We start from the raw sequence: 22,435 nt of genomic DNA, 5'->3' as shown, positions 1-22,435 counted from the left end.
TATCTTAGATGGCCTCTGGCAAGCTTTTACAAACCCAGATGCTGCTCATCAAAGTAGGATGAAAAACATTATGGACTATGTTGTGCCAATTGACACAGATGACCCTCAAGTTTATGGTCTTTTGCCTTTGAGCCAGGAACTTTGTCCCATGAGGTGTTTGGTTATGTCTCAGAAGTTGCCCTGACTGTGGCCCTTGTGTGCTCTATCGCCTATAATAATATATAAGCAGCACCTACAGTTATGTATGTAGAAATATCCACCACCGAACCTATATCTGCAGGTGAGTGTGTTCCCTTACACTCTCCCATGCCTTTTGGTATACCGATTTGCTTATGTATCCATTCATAAATTAAAGTCTGTTAATACTGTTGTTGCAGGATAGTCCATGCTGTAGTAATTACCATTGTTGTCCTTTGTTCTTCTCTTCTTCTCGGTGCCCTCTCATGCCTTTGGCCTGTTTTGCTGACTTCCCCCATATAGTATATTTCCTTTCCTTTCACCAATATGTCCTTAATTTTAATTTTTTTCTGTTTTTGGTGAAAGAATTGTCCCCGATGGATGAAATGACTTATGATGTAAGAAAAGTACTTTATTAGTAACCAATCATTCTCCCTCCAGCTGTGAAACAGACTGTTCTTAAAAACCCTTGGGAGGGTATTCTTGAAGCTGCAGTTTCATTTCAAAGGAAACCAAAAACAGGGGTGGAGGGATGGAGATTATATATAAAAATCTTTTCCCTAAAGAAATCAAATACTTGGAAACTGAACAATACCCTCCTGAAAAAAGACTGGGTTATAGAAGACATTAAGAAGGGAATAAGGAAATTCATAGAATGCAACGAGAATGAAAATACTTCCTATCAAAACCTCTGGGACACAGCAAAAGCAGTGCTCAGAGGCCAATTTATATCGATAAATGCACACATACAAAAAGAAGAAAGAGCCAAAATCAGAGAACTGTCCCTACAACTTGAACAAATAGAAAGTGAGCAACAAAAGAATCCATCAGGCACCAGAAGAAAACAAATAATAAAAATTAGAGCTGAACTAAATGAATTAGAGAACAGAAAAACAATTGAAAGAATTAACAAAGCCAAAAGCTGGTTCTTTGAAAAAATTAACAAAATTGAAAAACCATTGGCTAGACCGACTAAAGAAATACAGGAAAGGAAACAAATAACCCGAATAAGAAACGAGAAGGGCCACATCACAACAGACCCAACTGAAATTAAAAGAATCATATCAGATTATTACGAAAAATTGTACTCTAACAAATTTGAAAACCAGAAGAAATGGATGAATTCCTGGAAAAACACTACCTACCTAAACTAACACAATCAGAAGTAGAACAATTAAATAGACCCATAACAAAAAAAGAGATTGAAACGGTAATCAAAAAACTCCCAACAAAAAAAAGCCCTGGCCCGGACAGCTTCACTGCAGAGTTCTACCAAACTTTCAGAGAAGAGATAACACCACTACTACTAAAGGTATTTCAAAGCATAGAAAATGACAGAATACTACCCAACTCATTCTATGAAGCCACCATCTCCCTGATACCAAAACCAGGTAAAGACATCACAAAAAAAGAAAATTACAGACCTGTATCCCTCATGAACATAGATGCAAAAATCCTCAACAAAATTCTAGCCAATAGAATTCAACAACATATCAAAAAAATAATTCACCACGACCAAGTGGGATTTATACCAGGTATGCAAGGCTGGTTTAATATTAGAAAAACCATTAATGTAATCCACCATATAAATAAAACAAAAGACAAAAACCACATGATCTTATCAATTGATACAGAAAAGGCATTTGACAAAGTCCAACACCCATTTATGATAAAAACTCTCACCAAAATAGGAATTGAAGGAAAATTCCTCAACATAATAAAGGGCATCTATGCAAAGCCAACAGCCAACATCACTTTAAATGGAGAGAACCTGAAAGCATTTCCCTTGAGAACAGGAACCAGACAAGGATGCCCTTTATCACTGCTCTTATTCAACATTGTGCTAGGAGTCCTAGCCAGAGCAATTAGGCTAGAGAAAGAAATAAAGGGCATCTGGATTGGCAAAGAGGAAGAAAAATTATCTCTATTTGCAGATGACATGATCTTATACACAGAAAACCCCAAGGAATCCTCCAGAAAACTACTGAAACTAATAGAAGAGTTTGGCAGAGTCTCAGGTTATAAGATAAACATACAAAAATCACTTGGATTCCTCTACCTCAACAAAAAGAACATCGAAGAGGAAATCACCAAATCAATACCATTCACAGCAGCCCCCAAGAAGATAAAATACTTAGGAATAAATCTTACCAAGGATGTAAAAGACCTAAACAAAGAAAACTACAAAGCTCTACTACAAGAAATTAAAAAGGACATACTTAAGTGGAAAAACATACCGTGCTTATGGATAGGAAGACTTAACATAGTAAAAATGTCTGTTCTACCAAAAGCCATCTGTACATACAATGCACTTCTGATCCAAATTCCAATGTCATTTTTTAAGGTGATAGAGAAACAAATCACCAACTTCATATGGAAGGGAAAGAAGCCTCGGATAAGCAAAGCATTACTGAAAAAGAAGAAGAAAGTAGGAGGCCTCACTCTATCTGATTTCAGAAGCTATTATACAGCCACAGTAGTCAAAACAGCCTGGTACTGGTACAACAACAGACACATAGACCAGTGGAACAGAATTGAGAACCCAGATATAAATCCATCCACATATGAGCAGCTGATATTTGACAAAGGACCAGTGTCAGTTAATTGGGGAAAAGATAGTCTTTTTAACAAATGGTGCTGGCATAACTGGATATCCATTTGCAAAAAAATGAAACAGGACCCATACCTCACACCATGCACAAAAACTAACTCCAAGTGGATCAAACACCTAAACATAAAGACTAAAACGATGAAGATCATGGAAGAAAAAATAGGGACAACCTTAGGAGCCCTAATACAAGGCATAAACAGAATACAAAACATTACCAAAAATGACGAAGAGAAACCAGATAACTGGGAGCTCCTAAAAATCAAACACCTATGCTCATCTAAAGACTTCACCAAAAGAGTAAAAAGACCACCTACAGGCTGGGAAAGAATTTTCAGCTATGACATCTCCGACCAGCACCTGATCTCTAAAATCTATATGATTCTGTCAAAACTCAACCACTGAAAGACAAACAACCCAATCAAGAAGTGGGCAAAGGAAATGAACACACACTTCACTAAAGAAGATATTCAGGCAGCTAATAGATACATGAGAAAATGCTCTCGATCATTAGCCATTAGAGAAATGCAAATTAAAACTACGATGAGATTCCATCTCACTCCAACAAGGCTGGCATTAATCAAAAAAACACAAAATAATAAATGTTGGAGAGGCTGTGGAGAGATTGGAACTTTTATACACTGCTGGTGGGAATGTAAAATGGTACATCCACTTTGGAAATCTATCTGACGTTATCTTAAACAGTTAGAAGTAGAACTACCATACAACCCAGAAATCCCACTCCTAGGAATATACCCTAGAGAAATAAGAGCCTTCACACAAACAGATATATGCACACCTGTGTTTATTGCAGCTCTGTTTACCATAGCAAAAAGCTGGAAGCAACCAAGGTGTCCATCAACGGATGAATGGGTAAATAAATTGTGGTATATTCACACAATGGAATACTACGCATTGATAAAGAACAGTGACGAATCTGTGAAACATTTCATAACATGGAGGAACCTGGAAGGCATTATGCTGAGTGAAATTAGTCAGAGGCAAAAGGACAAATATTGTATAAGACCACTATTATAAGATCTTGAGAAATAGTATAAACTGAGAAGAACACATACTTTTGTGGTCACGAGGCGGGGAGGGAGGGTGGGAGAGGGTTTTTTACTGATTAATTCGTAGATAAGAACTGCTTTAGGTGAAGGGAAGGACAATACTCAATACATGGAAGGTCAGTTCAACTGGACTGGACCAAAAGCAAAGAAGTTTCCGGGATAAACTGAATGCTTCAAAGGTCAGCGGAGCAATGGCGGGGATTTGGGGACCATGGTTTAAGGGGACTTCTAAGTCAATTGGCAAAATAATTCTATTATGAAAATATTCTGCATCCCACTTTGAAATGTGGCATCTGGGGTCTTAAATGCTAACAAGCGGCCAACTAAGATGCATCAATTGGTCTCAACCCACCTGGATCAAAGGAGAATGAAGAACAGCAAGGTCACACGATAACTAAGAGCCCAAGAGACAGAAAGGGCCACATGAACCAGAGACCTACATCATCCTGAGACCAGAAGAACTAGTTGGTGCCCGGCCACAACCGATGACTGCCCTGACAGGGAGCACAACAGAGAACCCCTGAGGGAGCAGGAGATCAATGGCATGCAGACCCCAAATTCTCATAAAAACACCAGACTTAATGGTCTGACTGAGACTAGAGGAATCCCGGCGGTCATGGTCCCCAAACCTTCTGTTGGCACAGGACAGGAACCATTCCCGAAGACAACTCATCAGACATGAAAGGGACTGGACAGTGGGTAGGACAGAGATGCTGATGAAGAGTGAGCTAATTATATCAGGTGGACACTTGAGACTGTGTTGGCATCTCCTGTCTGGAGGGGGGATGGGAGGATAGAGAGAGTTGGAAGCTGGCAAAATTGTCACGAAAGGAGAGACTGGAAGGGTTGACTCATTAGGGGGAGAGCAAGTGGGAGTACGGAGTAAGGTGTATATAAACTTATATGTGACAGTCTGACTTGATTTGTAAACGTTCACTTGAAGCTCAATAAAAGTTAATAAAAAAAAAAATCTTTTCCCTATGTCTTCTTTAGACGCTTCTAAAAGAAGTGTATGAAAAAAGAAATACACAAGTAAAATAGTTGCAAGTACAGTAAGAAACCCAGTTTCTAAAAAAAACTAGTGAAAGATCACATATATGAGAGTCAGGAAACCCATTTCTAGTGTTTACTTCTCTGTGACTCATTGTGAAACATTGAGGAAGGTCACAGAAGCCTCTGACCCTCAGTTTCCCTATCTGTAAAACGAAGATTTGAATTGGCCAACCCACATCACAAGTGATATCCTTTCAGAGATTCAGAATGAAAACCATGAATACATCTTAAAATGAAAGAGGAGGGGTTCCCTTCTGAAAAACATTAAAATGGGGGGGTGAGGGGCAGGGGAACATTCACATTTGTATGCTAATTAGGTTAAAGAAGTTTGTTAAAAATTATCAGGAAGACAAATCTGTGATTAGATTTGTGATAAAAAGACAAGATTTCTGTGAGAAGAGATGGAAACGATTATCAAGATTCCCTGAGTTTTGGTTACTCAGTAGAATTAAAATGCTTCCCTTTATCCTATATAGAAAATCCTTGAAAAGTTTAAGGACTGTCACTATCTGTTCAGGAAAACATGCATCAACATAATATTTTCCACGTTAGTTTTTTTTTTAATTTTTCAAACAGAAATTAATCTTTTTCTAATCTTTTCTTTTTTCTCAACATTAATCGGTTTACTATAACCATTGTAGAAACTCTTTCCATTCTGATCCCTCCCCTTTCCACATCCACTTCCCACCACCACCACCAAATTATTTGCATTTCTTGCGTTTCCTATGATGACTGTCAAAGACTACAGCCTTCACAGCCTTCAGTATGGAGGCTGTGACAGGTAGAAAACAAAAATCCTTACAATCGGACGGATAAGCAACATCACAATAAACGGAGAAAAGGGTCAAGGATTTCATTTTACTTGGATCCCCCATCAACTCCCTTGGAACAACAGTCAAGAAATCAAACAACACATTGCACTGGGCAAATCTGCTGCAGAAGACCTCTTTAAAATATTCAAAAGCAAAGATGTCACTTTGAGACCTAAGGTGGGGCTGATCCAAGGCATGATATGTTTAATCACCTCACATGCATGTGAAAACTAGACAATGAATAAGGAAGACTGAAGAAGAATTGATGCCTTTGAATTATGGATTGGCAAAGAGTATCGAATATACCATGGACTACCTGAAGAACGAACAAATCCGTTTTGGAAGAAGTACAGCCAGAATGCTCCTTAGAAGAGAGAATGGCAAGACTTCATCTCATATACTTTGGACATGTTATCAGAAGGGACCAGTTCCTGGAGAAGGGCGTCATAGAGGGTCAGTGAAAAAGAGGAAGACCCTCAACAAGATGGATTGACACAGTGGCTGCAATCATGAACTCAAACATAGCAACGATTGTGAGGATGGGTAGGACTGGGTGGCATTTTGTTCTGTTGTACCTAGTGTTGTTATGAGTTGGAACTAGCTTGAAGGCACCCAACAATAAAAAAAAAAAAACGACATGGCAATTTGTGAATTAAAGCTCAGGAGAAACTAGTAATTCATCTTCTTTGCAAATCATGGCAAGTCTATACTTCATATGATTGCAGACCTCCTGCTCTAAACCCCATCTTTTATGTAGCTATAAAGTTATTTCTGTCTTCATTCCCTTTTTCAGAACTACACGATGGCTTCTCATCAACAACTTGAACGAAGCCAAGAGTAGTATCATCATAGCTTGGGCACCCACTCTTGGCTGTGCCATGCCAGCCAACCATACCTTTCCCTCTTATCCTTCTCCCACCGCCACTCTTCTGACTGACACACTTAGTGGCCAGTCCTGTAATTCAACCCAGTTAGCGAACTGAGTCCTAGTGCTTATGGAGCCCAGCTCTACACCCAACAGTATGCAAGGCGCAGAAGACATGGACAAACAGCACTAGACACACTTCCTACCACAAGGAGCTCACAGTCCTCTTGGGAAGAAGACAGAACAATTAGAGGATAAAACTGAATACATCAAATGTGAAATGGTACCAGCGATGATGACAGCAGTAGTAATGATGACAATGATGACTATGATGATGATGATGGGGCAGGATCTCAAATTTAACTACTTTATTTTGTTTGTGCATTCTCTTCCAAGTTTCTAGACACAGGTTAGCCAGAATTAACTTTTAATCCTGCCTGGTTTAACACTTAGTCTGATCCAATTTTTTTCATAGTCCGTCTAGGTAATACTCAACTGTGTGATGCTCATTTTCTAAAAAGCTAAAATCTTAGAAAATGGTTTTTCTGTCCATTTAGCGGGTTTTGTGTAGCACTGAGCAAGCCAGCTCCAAGTATGTCCTTTGATGATATCATCTAGATTTATTTCTTCCTAGCTGAAATGTTCATAAAGAGAGAAAACAGAGTGGTACATTTATAACAGGTGTGTACAGCAGGCATCATTATGTTTTTTTTTTTTTTTAATAAGAAAAGAGACCCAAAGAGCTCAGCAATACATTAGAATAAACATATTGACCTTAAAACATCTCTCTGTGAACAGTACAATAAGAAGGCAGATTTTTTGTCTTTTTTACTTCTGCAGTGTCTGGTATATTTGTTAGTAAATATTTGTTGAATTAATGGATGAACATTATTTTCTCAGTTAATTCAAGGTACAGCTTAATACGTCTTACCAACCCACACAGAAAATAAAACTGAAAAAGTAACTTCCTCATTTAAAAAAACAAAATCTACATTTACATGCTGGGTAATTTCTCATGATTGCTTAAAAATAAGTTTTAAAGGTCAAAATAACAAGCCACCAACATCATCGTTTCTATAAATGTAAGTTACTCCCTTGAGGTTGAAAGCCTCAAGTTATGGAGAAGTGACTGATAACAAAAATACTGTATTTGAATTTTTAAGTATGTTTCTAGAGCCCCAGTCCTTCCAAAATTCAATATCTTGGGGTCTTTGTGTGTGTGTGTGTATGTGTTTTCCCGTCATCTCATTAATCTCTTCCCAATCCTGTTGGAGTCATTTGAAGTAAATACAATTGTCTCCATTGTATACATGGACAAAAAGAACTGGCAACTTAGATAATATTCTTCAGTATTGGAGGGCAGGGTCATAAGGAAAGCAGTTAAACCAGGACGGAGACAGTGAAACATAGGTATCTTGGAGAGGTAGGAGAGATGAAAGAGAAAAAAACTAATCTGAAAATGTGCATAGTATTTGAAACCCGACACTAGTGACCATATCTAAACCAAAAATCAAGCCATTGTTATTGAGTTGGCTCCAATTCATAGTGAACCTGTAGGACAGAGTAGAGCCACCCTATAGCGTTTCCAAGGATTTATGGAAGCAAACTCCCACATCTTTCTCCTGTAGAGTGGCCAGTGGGTTCAAATCTCCAGCCTCTCAGTCAGCAGCTGAGCACTTCACCACTGCACCACCAGGGCTCCTTTGACCATATCAGCAATTTAATGCCTTTTCAGGTGCTACCCAAATATTTTGGTTCCTGAAAGATCTCTGGCACATAGTTAAAAGGCCTTGTCCTCTATGTAAGTAGCCCCACATATTCATTCATTCATTGTTTGTTGAGGGCCTGCTATGTGCCTGGCACCGTTGTATGCCCTGGGGGTGCAATAGTTGACAAAACAGAACGAAACTCCCATCATCGGGGTTACATTCTAGTGGTAGGAACAGAAAAGTAAAAAAGTTACATAAAAAAATATATATATAGCATATTAGTGACAGCTGCTAACCAGAAGGTTGGCAGTTTGAATCCACCAGGTGCTCTTTGGAAACTCTGTGGGGCAGTTCTACTCTGTCCTGTGGGGTTGCTATGAGTCAGAATTGACTCAGTGGCAGTGGATTATTAGTGCTAAGGAGAAAAAAAGTAAAGCAGGGATGAGGGATATGAAACATTGAAGGAGGATTTGAAATGTTACTGTATTTTTTATGAAAATAACATGCACTATCTACATTTGTTTGCCAACTGCTCCCTCCCCCATGAAGTATTTTTGTAAACGCTCTGTGCTAATTTTGTTTTACAGCAACATCTTAAAAAAAAATTGGCATAGTGGCACTTGCAAAAGTACCTTGGGCAGTGGGAGGGATCAATTGGCAAACAAACATAGAAGGTTAACGTTATTTGCACAAAAATACAGTAAATGGGTTAAGCCAAGAAAGACCTCATAAAGACTGAGTTAAGAGGTTGATTATATGAGAAAACATTGAAACACTTTCTTACCTTCTCAGTAAGTATCTTGAGCTCTTTATTCAAACTGTCTGTTTTCCATTCACAGTCCAGCTCTTCATTTATTGTGTGAATTTGAATGAATTACCTAATTTTGTTGTTGTGGTTACGTGCTGTCAAGTTGGTTCCAACTCATAGTGACCCTTGGTACAACAGAAGGAAACACTGCCCTGTACTGCACCATCGTCAAAATCGTCACTATGTTTGAGCCCCAGGTTGCAGCCACTGTGTTAGTCCATTTCGTCCATGTACCCTTTACCTCATCAAGTATGATGTCCTTCTCCAAAGTCAGGTCCCTCCTAATAACATGTCCAAAGTACATGAGAGGAAGTCTTGCCATCCTTGCTTCCAAGGAGCGCTCTGGCTCTACTTCTTCCAAGACAGACTTGTTCTTAACCTCTGGCACTCCATGGTATAGTCAACAGTCTTCAGCAATGCCATAAATCAAAGGCATCAATTCTTCTTAAGTCTTCTGTATTCATCGCCCAGGTTTTGCATGCACATGAAGTGACTGAAGACATCATGGCTTGGGTCAGGTGCCTTAGTCCTCAAAGTGACATCTTTGCTTTTCAATACTTTAAATAGATCTGCCCAGTGCAGTACATCATTTGATTTCTTGACTGCTACTTCCGTGGGCGTTGATTGTGGACCCAAGTAAAATGAAATCCTTAGCAATTTCATTCTTTTCTCCATTTATCATGACATTGCTTGTCAGTCCATTTGTGAGGATTTTTGTTTTCTTTTAAGTTTTATGTTGAGGTGTAACCCCTACTGAAGGCTGTCATCTTTGATCTTCATTAGTAAGTGCTTCAAGTCCTCTTCACCTTCAACAAGCCAGGTTGTGTCATCTACATATTGCACACTGTTAATGAATATCCTCCAATCCTGATGCCCCTTTCTTCTTCATATAATCCAGCTTCTTAGATTATTTTCTCAGAATACAGACTGAATAAGTATGGTGAAAAGATAACACCCTGACACACAACTTCCCTGACTTTAAACCACAACGTATCCCCTTGTTCTCTTCCAACAGCTGCCTCTTGGTCTATCTACAGTTTCCTCAAGAGCACAATTAAGTGTTCTGGAATTCCCATCCTTCTCAATGTTATCCATAATTTGTTATGATCCACACAGTTGAATGCCTTTGCATAGTCAATAAAACACAGGTAAACATCTTTCTGGTATTCTCTGCTTTCAGCCAGGATCCATCTGACATCAGCAATGATGTCCCTCATTCCATGTCCTCTTCTGAATCTGGCTCAGCTTTCTAGCAGTTCTCTGTTCATCTATAGCTATAACCACTTTTGAATTAACTTCAGGAAAATTTCACTTGCATGTGATATTTATGATATTGTTTGATAATTTCTGCATTCTGTTGGATCACCTTTCTTGGGAGTAAGCACAACTATGAATCTCTTCCACTCATTTGGTCAGATAGCTGTTTTCCAAATTTCTTGTCATAGATGAGTGAGCACCTCCAGTGCCGCATCCTTTTGTAGAAATATCTCATACGGTATTTCATCAATTCCTGCAGCCATGTTTTTTGCCAGTGTCTTCAGTGCAGCTTGGACTTCTTCCTTCAATACCATTGGCTTTAGATCACATGCAACCACCTGAACTGTTTGAACATCAACTGGTTCTTCTTGGTACAGCGACTCTGTGTATTCCTTCCATTGTCTTCTGATGTTTCCTGCATCATTCAATATTTTGTCTACAGTACCCTTCAAAATTTCAACTCAAGGCTTGAGTTTTTACTTCAGTTCCTTCAGCTTGAGAAATGCTAAGCATGTTCTTCTCTTTTGGTTTTCTAACTACAGGTCTTTGCACATTTCACTATAATACTTCTTCCTGAGCCACCCTTTGAAATCTTCTGTCCAGCTCTTTTACTCTGCCATTTCTTCCATTTGCTTTAGCTACTCTATGTTCAAGAGCAAGTTTCAGAGTCTTTTCTGACATCCATTTTGGTCTTTTCTTTTTTCCCTGTCTTTTTAACGGCCATTTGCTTTCTTTATGTATGATGTCCTTGGTGTCATCCCACAACTCGTCTGGTCTTCAGTCATTAGTGTTCAATGCATCAAATCTATTCTTGAGAATTGGCCTCCAAATTCAGGTGGGATATACTCAAGGTTGTATTTTGGCTCTTGTGGACTTGTTCTAATTTTCTTCAACTTCAGCTTGGACTTGCATATGAGCAATTGGTGGTCTGTTCCACAGCTGGCCCCTTGCCTTATTCTGACTGATGACATTGAGCTTCTCCATCATCTTTTTCCACAGATGTAGTCAATTTGATTCCTGTGTTTTCCATTTGGTGATGTCCATATGCATAGTCACCATTTATGTTGTTGAAAAAAGGTATTTGGAATGAAGAAGTCATTGGTCTTGCAAAATTCTATCATGTGGTCTCCAGCATTGTTTCTATCACCAAGGTCATATTTTCCAACTACCGATCCTTCTTTGTTTCCAATTTTCACATTCCAATCACCAGTAATTATCAATGCATCTTGATTGCATGTTTGATCAATTTCAGACTACCGAAGTTGGTAAAAGTCTTCAATTTCTTCATCTTTGGCATTAGTGGTTGGTACTTAAATATGAATGATAGCCGTATTAACTCGTCTTCCTTGTAGGCATATGGATATTATCCTATCACTGACAGCACTGTACTTCGGGATAGATCTTGAAATGTTCTTTTTGATGATGAATGAAACACCATGCCTCTTCAATTTGTCATCCCAGGCGTAGTAGGCCATATGATTGTCTGATTCAAAATGGTCAATACCAGTTTGGTTTAGCTCATTAACACCCAGGATATCGATCTTCAAGCATTCCGTTTCATTTTTGACCATTTTCAGTTTTCCTAGATTTATACTTTGTACATTTTACCCAAACCCAATGCCGTCGTGTTGATTGTACATTTTAGGTTCCAGTTATTAATGGATGTTTACAGCTGTTTCTTCTCATTTTGAGTCATGCCACATCAGCAAATGAAAGTTCTGAAAGCTTGACTCCATCCACGTCATCAAGGTCAACTCTACTTTGAAGAGGCAGCTCTTCCTCAGTCGTATTTTGAGTGCCTTTCAACCTGAGGGGCTCATCTTCTGGCACTTTGTCAGACAATGTTCTGCTGCTATTCATAAGGTTTTCACTGTGTCTCAATTTCCTTATTTGTAAAATAGGGTTAATCATATTTAGCCTGTAGAGTCATGAGGAGTCACTGAAAAAAAAAAATGTACATCAAGTGGACAATATAGTGCCTGACACATAAGCACTCAATAGATATTGGGTCTTATAATTGCTTTTTAAAAATTATTTCTAAAGTTTTATTTTAACATTATTAAAATAGAAGTAATAACATCAAACCACCTCACTAGATCGTCGTGAGAATCAGATGAGATAAGACAAATTGCTGGTGGAGCCTGGCTACAGTAAGCACTGCCTATGTGCTTCATGCTCTTGTTAGTGTTGTTAATCAGTTAAAAAAAAAAAAAAAATCCTTTTTTTTTTTCCATAACAATTGCAACAGAATTTTTCTCAGGGATAATTCTTCTAGAAAATCATTATTGGGATTCAAAGGTGAGATCAGGAGGGCAAGAATATACCTGCAATAGTCCAAGCAAAAAACAAAGAGATCGTTAAGCTGCTCTGCCCTTAAAAACAAGAGGGTGGGGGAACTGGGAGAAAGGGGAAGCAGAAGAGAAAAAGGGGAAGACAGAGAGAGCAGCCGGGGAGATGTTGTAAGGCCAAGGTTTTTACAGAGTGATAGAACTGGAGATATTCTCTAAGGAGGAGATGGTGGAGGAATATTTTACAAACGGGGGTGCATGAAATTAAATTACAAATTATTTTTGTTGCAACATGAACCCCTCTTCTGTCTGCCCATGACACCAAAATCTTTAGTAAAGGAAATTCTACTCACAGTGCTTTGTGGAAGCAAGTCTTTTGTGCAAATTAGGAAGGGCTTAATGAGCCAGAAGTGATCAAGAAAATTTAGACTCCACAGGAATTTGTATAAATCTTAGGGAGATCTTTGGATAGAGCCTTGAGGCAATCTTATCTAGATGTCAAATACCTAGAAAACCCAGCTGACATCTGGATGACAATATTGATTATAATTTACCTCAGTCAGGGTTTAATCAGAAAAGCAGACCCCTTAGGGTGTGTGTGTGTGTGTGTGTGTGTGTGTATGTATGTATTTTGGTGGTGGAGTGGGGTGGACTTATTATGGAGATTTGATCTTACACAATTGTGGAGGCTGGTTAAGCAGTCTCCGTAAGGCTGTTGCCTTTGTGTCTGATATTGGAGCTTGAAGCCCACAAGGCAGGCGGGCAGGCAGGCGGAAAGGAAGATGACATATAAACTACAGATGAGCAAGTACAAGTTGGAACCCACAAGGACAGATGGAACCCAATTTTGTTCTTGCTGCCTCTGACCTTGAAGATGTGGGCATCCTGACTAAAGAAGCCAGACCCTTTATCACAGAGCTAGCCACATAACGCCGCCCAGGAGTCTGAGAACTTAAAGGAGGAACCCAGGGAAGGTGGAGCAGTTTCAGGCCAGGCTGCTATCCCACTCCAAAGAATGATCTAACGGAAAGCCACAATGTGTGCTAGTGTGAGAGCTACAAGACCACCTGTCCTGATTTTCCAAGGATAAAATACAAAATGGCTGCTCCTTAGCTTCAAACCTCCAAGTCTACTGCAAAAATGTCTCTTGAGAGAACTAGGCAGTGTCCAGCTACCACCACCAACTGTTCTGACCAGGGACACAATAGATGGTCCCGGAAAGAATGGGAGAAAAATGTAGAACGAAACTCAAAATCTTAAAAAAGACCAGACTTACTGGACCGGTAGAGACTAAAGTAATCCCTGGGAGTATGATCCCAAGATACCTTTTAAACTTTGAATTGAAACCACTCCCAGAAGTCTCCTTTCAGCTAAATAACAGATTGGCTCATGAAGTAAACCATATCACCCACAAGTACTGTGCTCCTTTAAAAAAAATCTTCTAAGCAAGGCCACATGGTCAACAGTTACCCTAAAGCAAAGGTGAGAAAGTAAGGGGGGTACAGGGAAACAATTAAAAGATTAATGGAAATAGAACAACCAGAATAGAAATAATGAGAGTGTCGGCACATTGTGAAAAATGTAGTCAATGTCACTGAACAATATGTATAGAAATTGTTAAAAGGAAACCTAATTTGATGTTAAACTTTCATCAAAAACACAATAAAACATCATTTAAAAAAAAAAAAAAATCCTGCTGTGGCCCACCCCAACTAGAAACACTCAGGAAAGAAAATTTTGGAAAACAGCTCAACCTTGCGAAGCTGACATAGTACAAGGACACCACACCAATAGTTCTCACAACCACATGAAGTCAGTATTTCATCCCCATTTACACCTGAGAAAAATGAGGTTTGGGTGAGGGCACCGTATTTTTATGCAAATAATGCACACCTTCTACCTTTGATTGCCAAGTGCTCCCTCAACTCATGAGGTATTTTCATAAGGGCACTATGCTAATTTTTCACAGCAAAATGTAAAAAAAATTGGCATAGCAGCACTTATGAAAATATCTCATGGTCGGGTGGGAGTGGTTGGCAAACAAACACAGAAGGCATGCATTATTTGTATAAAAATGCAGTAGGTTTACTTGCCTGGAGTCACAGAGCTAGTAAGTGGTAGAACCAGAATTCCAAATACCTTTTTTTTTTTTTACTCTGCTTTGCCTAACTACATATATTAAGTAACGACAATCCAAAAAGGGATCATGAATTGAATGGTTATCCCCAAAGGAAACCTCTAGTACGTTAATTGTTATAATAAAAAAACAGTTGCCATTGAGTCGGCTCTGACTCATGGCAATCCCACGTGCGTCAGGTAGAACTGTACTCCATAGGGTTTTCAATGGCCGATTTTTCGCAAGTAGATCACCAGGTCTTTCTTCCAAGGTGCCTCTAGGTTGACTCAAGCCTTCAACCTTTCGCTTAGCTGCTGAGCACACTCTTTGATAATAACCCCTTACAGAAGTAAAACACTTAGTAGTTTTTTATATCGTTTCTTATAAACTAACCTCCTCTGGATCTTCAGAACAATGCTGTGAAACAGGTGGTGGTGTTGTTCTTAGGTGCCATCAAGTCAGTTCTGACTCATAGCAACCCTATATACAACGGAATAAAACACTGCCCGGTCCTGTTATCCTCACCATTGTTGCTATGTTTGAGCTCATTGTTGCAATCACTGTGTTGAGAAGTTTATTATCTACATTTTACAGATGAGGAAATTAATTCTTGTGTATATTTTCCTAAAATCACATAACCAGTGGCAGAGCCAACATTGGAACCCAAGTCTTTTGATTGAGCCCATTATTCCAGCACCCCATTCAAATCAAAGTCACTGCCTAGAGTTGACAAATCAACCAGAAAGGAATGAAAAGATGATAAAATACCATGAACAAAAAGTAGATCTTGTGGCAGTTCTATAAAAAATGTTTAAGCCACAGAACTATGCGTAGCCCGGCAAATGAACTTACTCACCTCACCCTTACCATCATCCCTTGCACAGTAATAGTGAGAAACAAAACAATTCCCCATTGCCTGACATGGCCGGCGCTTCCCAGGGCTAGATTCTGAAGCTTTCTGAGGTCTGAGGATGGGAGGCCGGGGAGAAGTGATGAGCAGATGCTCAGAGCGGGGAGGTGGGCACTCGGTCAATCCATTTATGGAGAAACAACAGTGTTATCCATGAAAGGAGTCAGAACACCATCTTCATTTCAGCAAAAAATGAAGTTTTCTCTTGAGCTCTCAAGGGAAATTTAGCAATTTTGAATGTTGTAGCTAGAGGTCATTCATTTCTTTTACAAATATTTGTGGAATTTCTAGAATGGACAAGCAGAGTGCTAGCACTCTGTGGACACAATATGAATGAAACATAGATTCCACCACCAAGAAACTTCCAGATAATAAGGGGTTGAATAACTAATATAAAGCTGTGTAACAGAAGGTAGACTGCTAAATGCCATGAGAGAAATTATAAATTGAGTGCTATGGAAGTTCAGTTCCAACCAAACCAACAAACCCGTTACTGTCGAGTCGGTTCCGACTCATAGTGACCCTATAGGTCAGAGCAGAACTGCCCCATAGAGTTTCCAAGGAGTTCCTGGTGGACTTGAACTGCCGACCTTTTGGTTAGTAGCCATAGCACTTAACCACTACTCCACCAGTGTTTCCGGAAGTTCAGTTTGAGATCATTAATTCTAATCAAGGATAATAAAGGAAGGCTTTGTGGAGCTGGAACTTGAAGATAATGCCTAAGAAAAGCAGCTATGAAAACACAGAATTATTTAAATCGTCCAGAGCATAGAGTATGTGAAGTGGAGTAGTGGGAAATAAAGTTAGAAGGGTAAGATGGAACTAGATGGAGTGGGCCTTGGAACTCTTGCTAAGTAATTTGAATTTTATGTGTTGACAACTAAAGTTCTCAAAAAGTTTGGGGATAACTTGAGTCTCTTTCTTAAGTATAATTGGCAAAGTTTAAAGAAAAGCAAATTCTCAACTTATTTACATTTAGCCATTTTCAATTTATGGACTGAATGGTCATGGAATAAATAAAAATGTATTAACCCTTCTTAATTGAAAATAATGTATTAGCTCTGACAATTATTCCTTCTGGCTAGTCCTTCTTGCTCAACAATGAAAGCTTGGGGTTGGACAGAGGAGTCAGAAAATACAAGCAGGGAGAAACGTCCTATTGGTGACCAGATCGAATGCTCAGTTTGGTTTCCTCAAGCCTCCAGGATAATGTTATTTTGCTGTCTTTAATTATTGTTTTCTATAACTTCAAGGTCTTTGATTGGAAAAGGCTCCCTAGCGCATCTGAAAGTTCTAGTGGAGGGCAAATAAAAACCAGCAAATCAGTACCCAATTCTCTGATGGAGAAAATCCGTTACGAAGATGGTTGCCTCTGGAAGTATCTCAACAGGAGTCACATCAAGTCTTTTCATTTCAATGACTAGGAAAATGAATAAACTCAGGCTAGACAGGTCATGAAATTATCCATCCCTGCATCATCCGTCAGTCATACGATAACGTACCAAGCCGTAGTGACTATATAATACTCAAATAAAACTCAAGCCTTATGGGAGAGGAGAAATCGAGTCATCATAGTAGCGCTGTTTCCTAATAAAGATTTCACAGCCTGAGACTGTGAAAGAATAGGGGAAATTTTATATTATCCCTTTAAGCATATATTTCTATGTGTACAAATACATGAGTATATTAAATATATTATTTTTATTAAAACAGCTCAACTTTCTCTTATTAATTGGATATTTGGAGCAGGGTAACCAAAGCTGAAATCAAGGGTAGTCCTTCACAAAAAGGCAAACTATTCCTTTCATAGGAAGACCTTAGACAAACATTTTCAGGGAGGGGAAGGGCATGCAAGTGCTAATCCTTACCTTTTCTTTCAAAGTGAAAATTACCCACTCATGTTCCAAAGAAAAATATCCAGCTATCCTAGTTGTTCATTTTTCTAGAAAAATAGATTATAACAAAAATCTGCCCCCACCTCCAGAAAATTACAGTATAAATAATGATTATGATGATGGTGGTGATGATACAGATGATGATGATGATGATATCCAGCATTTATTGGGCACTTGCCATGTACCAGCAAGGTCCTAAATATTTTATATATACTGTCTCCTTTGACCCCTGAGCAATTAAGTAATTCGCCCAAGTTCAAAAGTCAAGAGTCAAACCCAGGTTTGTCAAACATCAGAGAGTCTATACTCTTTACAAAACAGATTCAATTCACAAGTATATCTGTATATACACAGACTACATCGGAGGGCCTTGCCTTACCTTTCATTGAATACAGTGAATAGTACAGTGTCTTGCCCAGAAGAGGAACCCAGTAAACAAATACTGGTTGACAGATAGAGTAAGTACATAAATTATAAACCTCTAGAAATTAAACCTGAAACTAACTAGAAACTAACCAAAATGGGTAACTATTAGAAGATTCTACAATCACTTTTGACTAAAAGAAGGTTTGAGTTTTGTGTGTGAGAGTGCGTGTTTACAGTATTTTAAATTAGACCTACATCCATCTCTCAGGGTTAAAGTACAATCCTGCAAAGCAAGGAGTTCTGTGAGAGTTCCTTCCTCAAGCATCATCATTCCCACTTGACCTCTCCCATCCATCTGTCCAAAACATCAACTGCGATTGCCATACATTCCATTTTTCCCTTGAACAGAAGCAACTTTCTATGCAGATACAAGGGCTTCAAGTGTGATCAGAAATGTCTATGCCCCATAGGCCAAACTATATATCTCACTCTTTGCATGTCTTCTAGCACTTATAACACATTCTTGGGAGGCTGAGCATTGCTCTCTCTTTATTGTCCATTCTTTAAATGTACCTAAGAGAAATTACACATTTTCACTAAAAACATAAATTTTAGGTACACGTTTTCACACATTTAGTTAAAACTACTTTATAAAAACTACTTTATAAAAACATTTTCTTCTTTGATGGGCATGAAAAGGCAGAACCAGCACCCCCCAAATACTGGTGGACTGGGAGAATCCCTAAGAGAAGGAGGAAAGGTGTAGAAACAGAGGTAAGAACTTGTGACCAGACAGACCAGTGGCAAGGAGTGTTTAGAGGGTTTCAGTCTTCCCACTTCCCACCGCCGTTATTCCCCACTCCACTTTCACTTTTTAGAATTTGATTTGTTGGTGCTGCTGTTGTTAGGTGCCATCGAGTCTGTTCCAACTCGTAACAGCCCTAGGTACAACAGAATGAAACGCTCCCCGGTCCTGCACTATCCTCGCAATCATCGGTGTGCTTGAGCTCATGGTTGCAGCCACTGTGTCAGTCTATCTCGTGGAGGGTCTGTCTCTCTTTTGCCAATCCTCTGCTTTACCAAGCATGATGTCCTTCTCCAGAGACTGGTCCCTCCTGATAACATATCCAAAGTGCATGAGACAAAATCTCACCATCCTTGCTTCTAAAGAGCATTCTGACTGTACTTCTTCCAAGACAGATGTGTTTGTTCTTCTGGTAGTCCATGGTATATCAATATTCTTCACCAATGCCATAATTCGAAGACATCAGTTCTTCTCTGATCCCCCTTATTCATTGTCCAGCTTTCGTGTGCATATGAGGTGACTGAAAATATCATGGCGTGGGTCAGGTGCACCTTAGTCTTCAAGGTGACATCTTTTTCTTTAAACACTTGCCTTTTGCAGCAGATCTGCCCAATGCAATACGTCATCTGATTTCTTGACTGCTGCTTTCATGGACATTGATTGTGGATCCAAGTAAATTTTTGATTTAGTCTTTACTACTATTCTTCCAGTAACAGCAACTTCTCTCTGTCAACAACTATTCCCCGTTAACAAATCCTCCTTATCACATGGGTAAAACTTAAAATAACTTGGATGTGGAGAATGATCAAATCAAAACCCAAGTCTCCTTGTAGCAAAACTATAGAAAGCACATTCCTTTAAGATTAAAATTAACCTGCCTCATCTGACTTTTTTTTTTTAGTGGCAGCGAACACTGGGTCTGTCTTCAAGCCTTCCCTGGTGCGCTACAAATTTGCCCCATCGCAAAGTAACAAGAGTAGTGAAATATGAAAAATGATCCATGACTCAACATTTTGTTTCCAAGAGAATCTGGTGCCACTTCCAGAACCTCTGAAGCTGAAAATGATGGGAAATAGTAAGAGAAACTATGTGGTTCAGGAAAAAAAATTTTTTTTTTGTGGCCTCAATGGTTTGTCTTTATCATAAAATGTCCATATCAGGCCAGCATACTGCCTCTTCACAGCTTACCAGATTTTGCCTAACTCCACCCACATTTAAAAGTCTGTGGAAAACTAGGCGGGCCATTCAGAAAGAAATTCATTCATGTTTGGATTCAGGACTTAGGAACCCCTAATGGTTAGCACTGTCGTTACCCTGCACAGCACGCCACAGAGCAGCCAAGGAGTTCTCCGTCAATGGGCACAAAATATCCTCTGGAATTTACAGAGCAGAAACCTTAAACACACATCGCCATAAGAACCAGATTACATAATGTCTCCATCACCCTCCTGACAGCTACAATTATGAGTCAATCTCTGGTTTAAATATGAAACCGGAAGCTTCGTGTTTCCTCTCTGACTATGTGGCAGGCTAAGTCGAGCTCTCCGGGCCTGTCGGTTTGGAGATCTGAGTTGCTCCCACAGTCACTAATTTAGCATGAGACCAAATGACGGGGTAATTAAAAGCAGGGCTGCAGAGACCTGATCCAGGACCAGATGTTCTCCGTGTTTAACCATTGCCCACATAAGGAATAGAAATACCACCCCCAACCCCCTTTAATTTTTCTTTTCTTTATCTTCTTCAGCTAATTTCTGGCTTCTGATCTTCCAATCCCACAAAATAAAATAAAAATAAAAGCCCCATTACCAAAAGATGACATGTTATTGAACACATGACTATAAGTTGTAATGTGCCCTTGTAGTCTCCCCTTTGTACTTGAAGCATTCCAGCTCATAAGACATTAAGTTGCCCTGGCAACCTCACATGACTAACAGCTCCATAGAGCCCCACCTAGCTGCAAGGACTCAGATTTGAGTCAACATGGGCCACCCCAGCACTTAGTAGCCGAGAGACTAAGTAAATAGCATTGCTTTCTGACGTTTTAGGAGCCAAAGATTGGCTGAATGAGGCATCCCCTCCCCTTTTATTGCCCAAACGACAGGACAAATAAAAATCTCCACCCTAACTTCTAGAAGCCCTGACTAAGAAGGCAATGGGTAATTTGGTAAATATAGGAGAGGCCTTCTCTTCATTTTCTGGCTACTGGACAAATAATAGTAAAAAGGGAAGTTGAGGTAAAATTTCTATCTCCCAAAATGGAAATACAATATGTGATACTGCTTTCACGTGTCCCTTGGTGCCCAGAATCTGATCACTACCCAAACTGCAGGCCTTCTGGCCATTAAAGCCCCAGAGGCCTTGAGGATTGTCTTGGGAACCAAGAGAAATGAAATCCAATTCTACAGTTTGTGATCATACATGACCCACATTATCTCTTCAAGGTAATTTCTTAGTCTGCAGTAGAGAACGCTAGCTGCCAGGGTTTGAATTGCGTCCCCCCCAAAACGTGTGTATCAATTTGGCTGAGCCATGATTCCCAGTATTAAGTGACTGTCCACCACTTTGTCACCTGATGTGATTTTCCTATCTGTTGTAAACCCTGCCTCTATGATGTTAATGAGGGGGGATAGGTGGCAGTTGTGTTGATGAGGAAGGACTCTACAGGACTGGGTTGTATATTGAGCCAGTTTCTTTTAGGATACAAAAGAGAGAACCCAGCAGAGAACAGAGTGTGAGGGTGAGGGGACATCATACCACCAAGAAAGCAGTGCCAGGAACAGAGCATGTTAAGTCCTTTGGACCTGGGGTTCCTGTGCAGAGAAGCTCCTAGTCCAGGGGAAGATTGAGGAAAAGGACCTTCCTCCAGAGCCAACAGAGAGTGAAAGCTTGCCCCTGGAGCTGACGCCCTGAATTTGGACTTTTAGCCTACTTTACTGTGAGGAAATAAATTTGTCTTTGTTAACGTCATCCACTTGTGGTATTTCTGTTATAGCAGCACTAGATGACTAAGACACTAGCCCTCGCCTTCTTTTCTTCAGGTACCTGCCTCTGCACATCTCACCCTCCCCAGCAATTCTCAAAGATGTGGAGTTCTAGGTGTTTTAAAATAAAAGGTGTTACCAAATCCTGAGTATTTCCAGGTAAATGGGCGTAATCCTTTACGAAATAGAAAAACATAAATTTATAAAACATGATTTTTCACGTGGGATTTTTTACTTTATAAATGTAATCGGACAAGAGTCTTGCGTTTTGGACTTCACTGCACTCTCTCAGATCATTGATTATTTGTTAGAGTCAATTAGACCCAAGCCACTGCCTGTTAATGACCAATCTGAAATGAAGATAAAGCATTATATGTATATAATATATATATATATATCCCAGGGATTGATGGAATATCAATTGAGATGTTTCCACAAACAGATGCAGCGCCGGAGGTGCTCACTCGTCTATGCCAAGAACTATGGAAGACAGCGTCCTGGCCAACTGACTGGAAGAGATCCATATTTATGCCTCTTGCCAAGAAAGGTGATCCAACTGAATGTGGAAATTATAGAACAATATCATTAATATCACACGCAAGCAAAATTTTGCTGAAGATCATTCAAAAACGGCTGCAGCAGTATGGCAACAGGGAACTGCCAGAAGTTCAGGGCGGTTTCAGAAGAGGACGTGGAACCAGGGATATCATTGCTG

The 22,435-nt window shown here is 39.5% G+C and overlaps 1 long non-coding RNA gene across 8 annotated transcripts in view; it reads right to left on the bottom strand.

Annotated features, from left to right (window-relative positions):
* Window positions 1-22,021, bottom strand: part of LOC111753002 (uncharacterized) — a 308,317-nt gene extending 286,296 nt beyond the window's left edge. For 2 of the 8 annotated variants that reach the window (XR_010323122.1, XR_010323123.1), the window contains exon 1: window positions 9,079-13,249. This is a non-coding gene — a long non-coding RNA (uncharacterized LOC111753002). Of the gene's footprint in view, window positions 1-9,078 lie in introns of all 8 variants that reach the window. The other 6 variants (XR_010323124.1, XR_010323126.1, XR_010323125.1 and 3 more) reach the window with 6 other exon arrangements.
* Between the last annotated feature and the right edge of the window lie 414 nt (window positions 22,022-22,435).

The sequence above is a fragment of the Loxodonta africana genome, chromosome 10 (assembly GCF_030014295.1).
Source record: "Loxodonta africana isolate mLoxAfr1 chromosome 10, mLoxAfr1.hap2, whole genome shotgun sequence".
In the NCBI taxonomy this organism is placed as follows: Eukaryota; Metazoa; Chordata; class Mammalia; order Proboscidea; family Elephantidae; genus Loxodonta; species Loxodonta africana.
The sequence above is the reverse complement of the archived record's forward strand: the minus strand, read 5'-3'. Positions and strand labels throughout refer to the sequence as shown.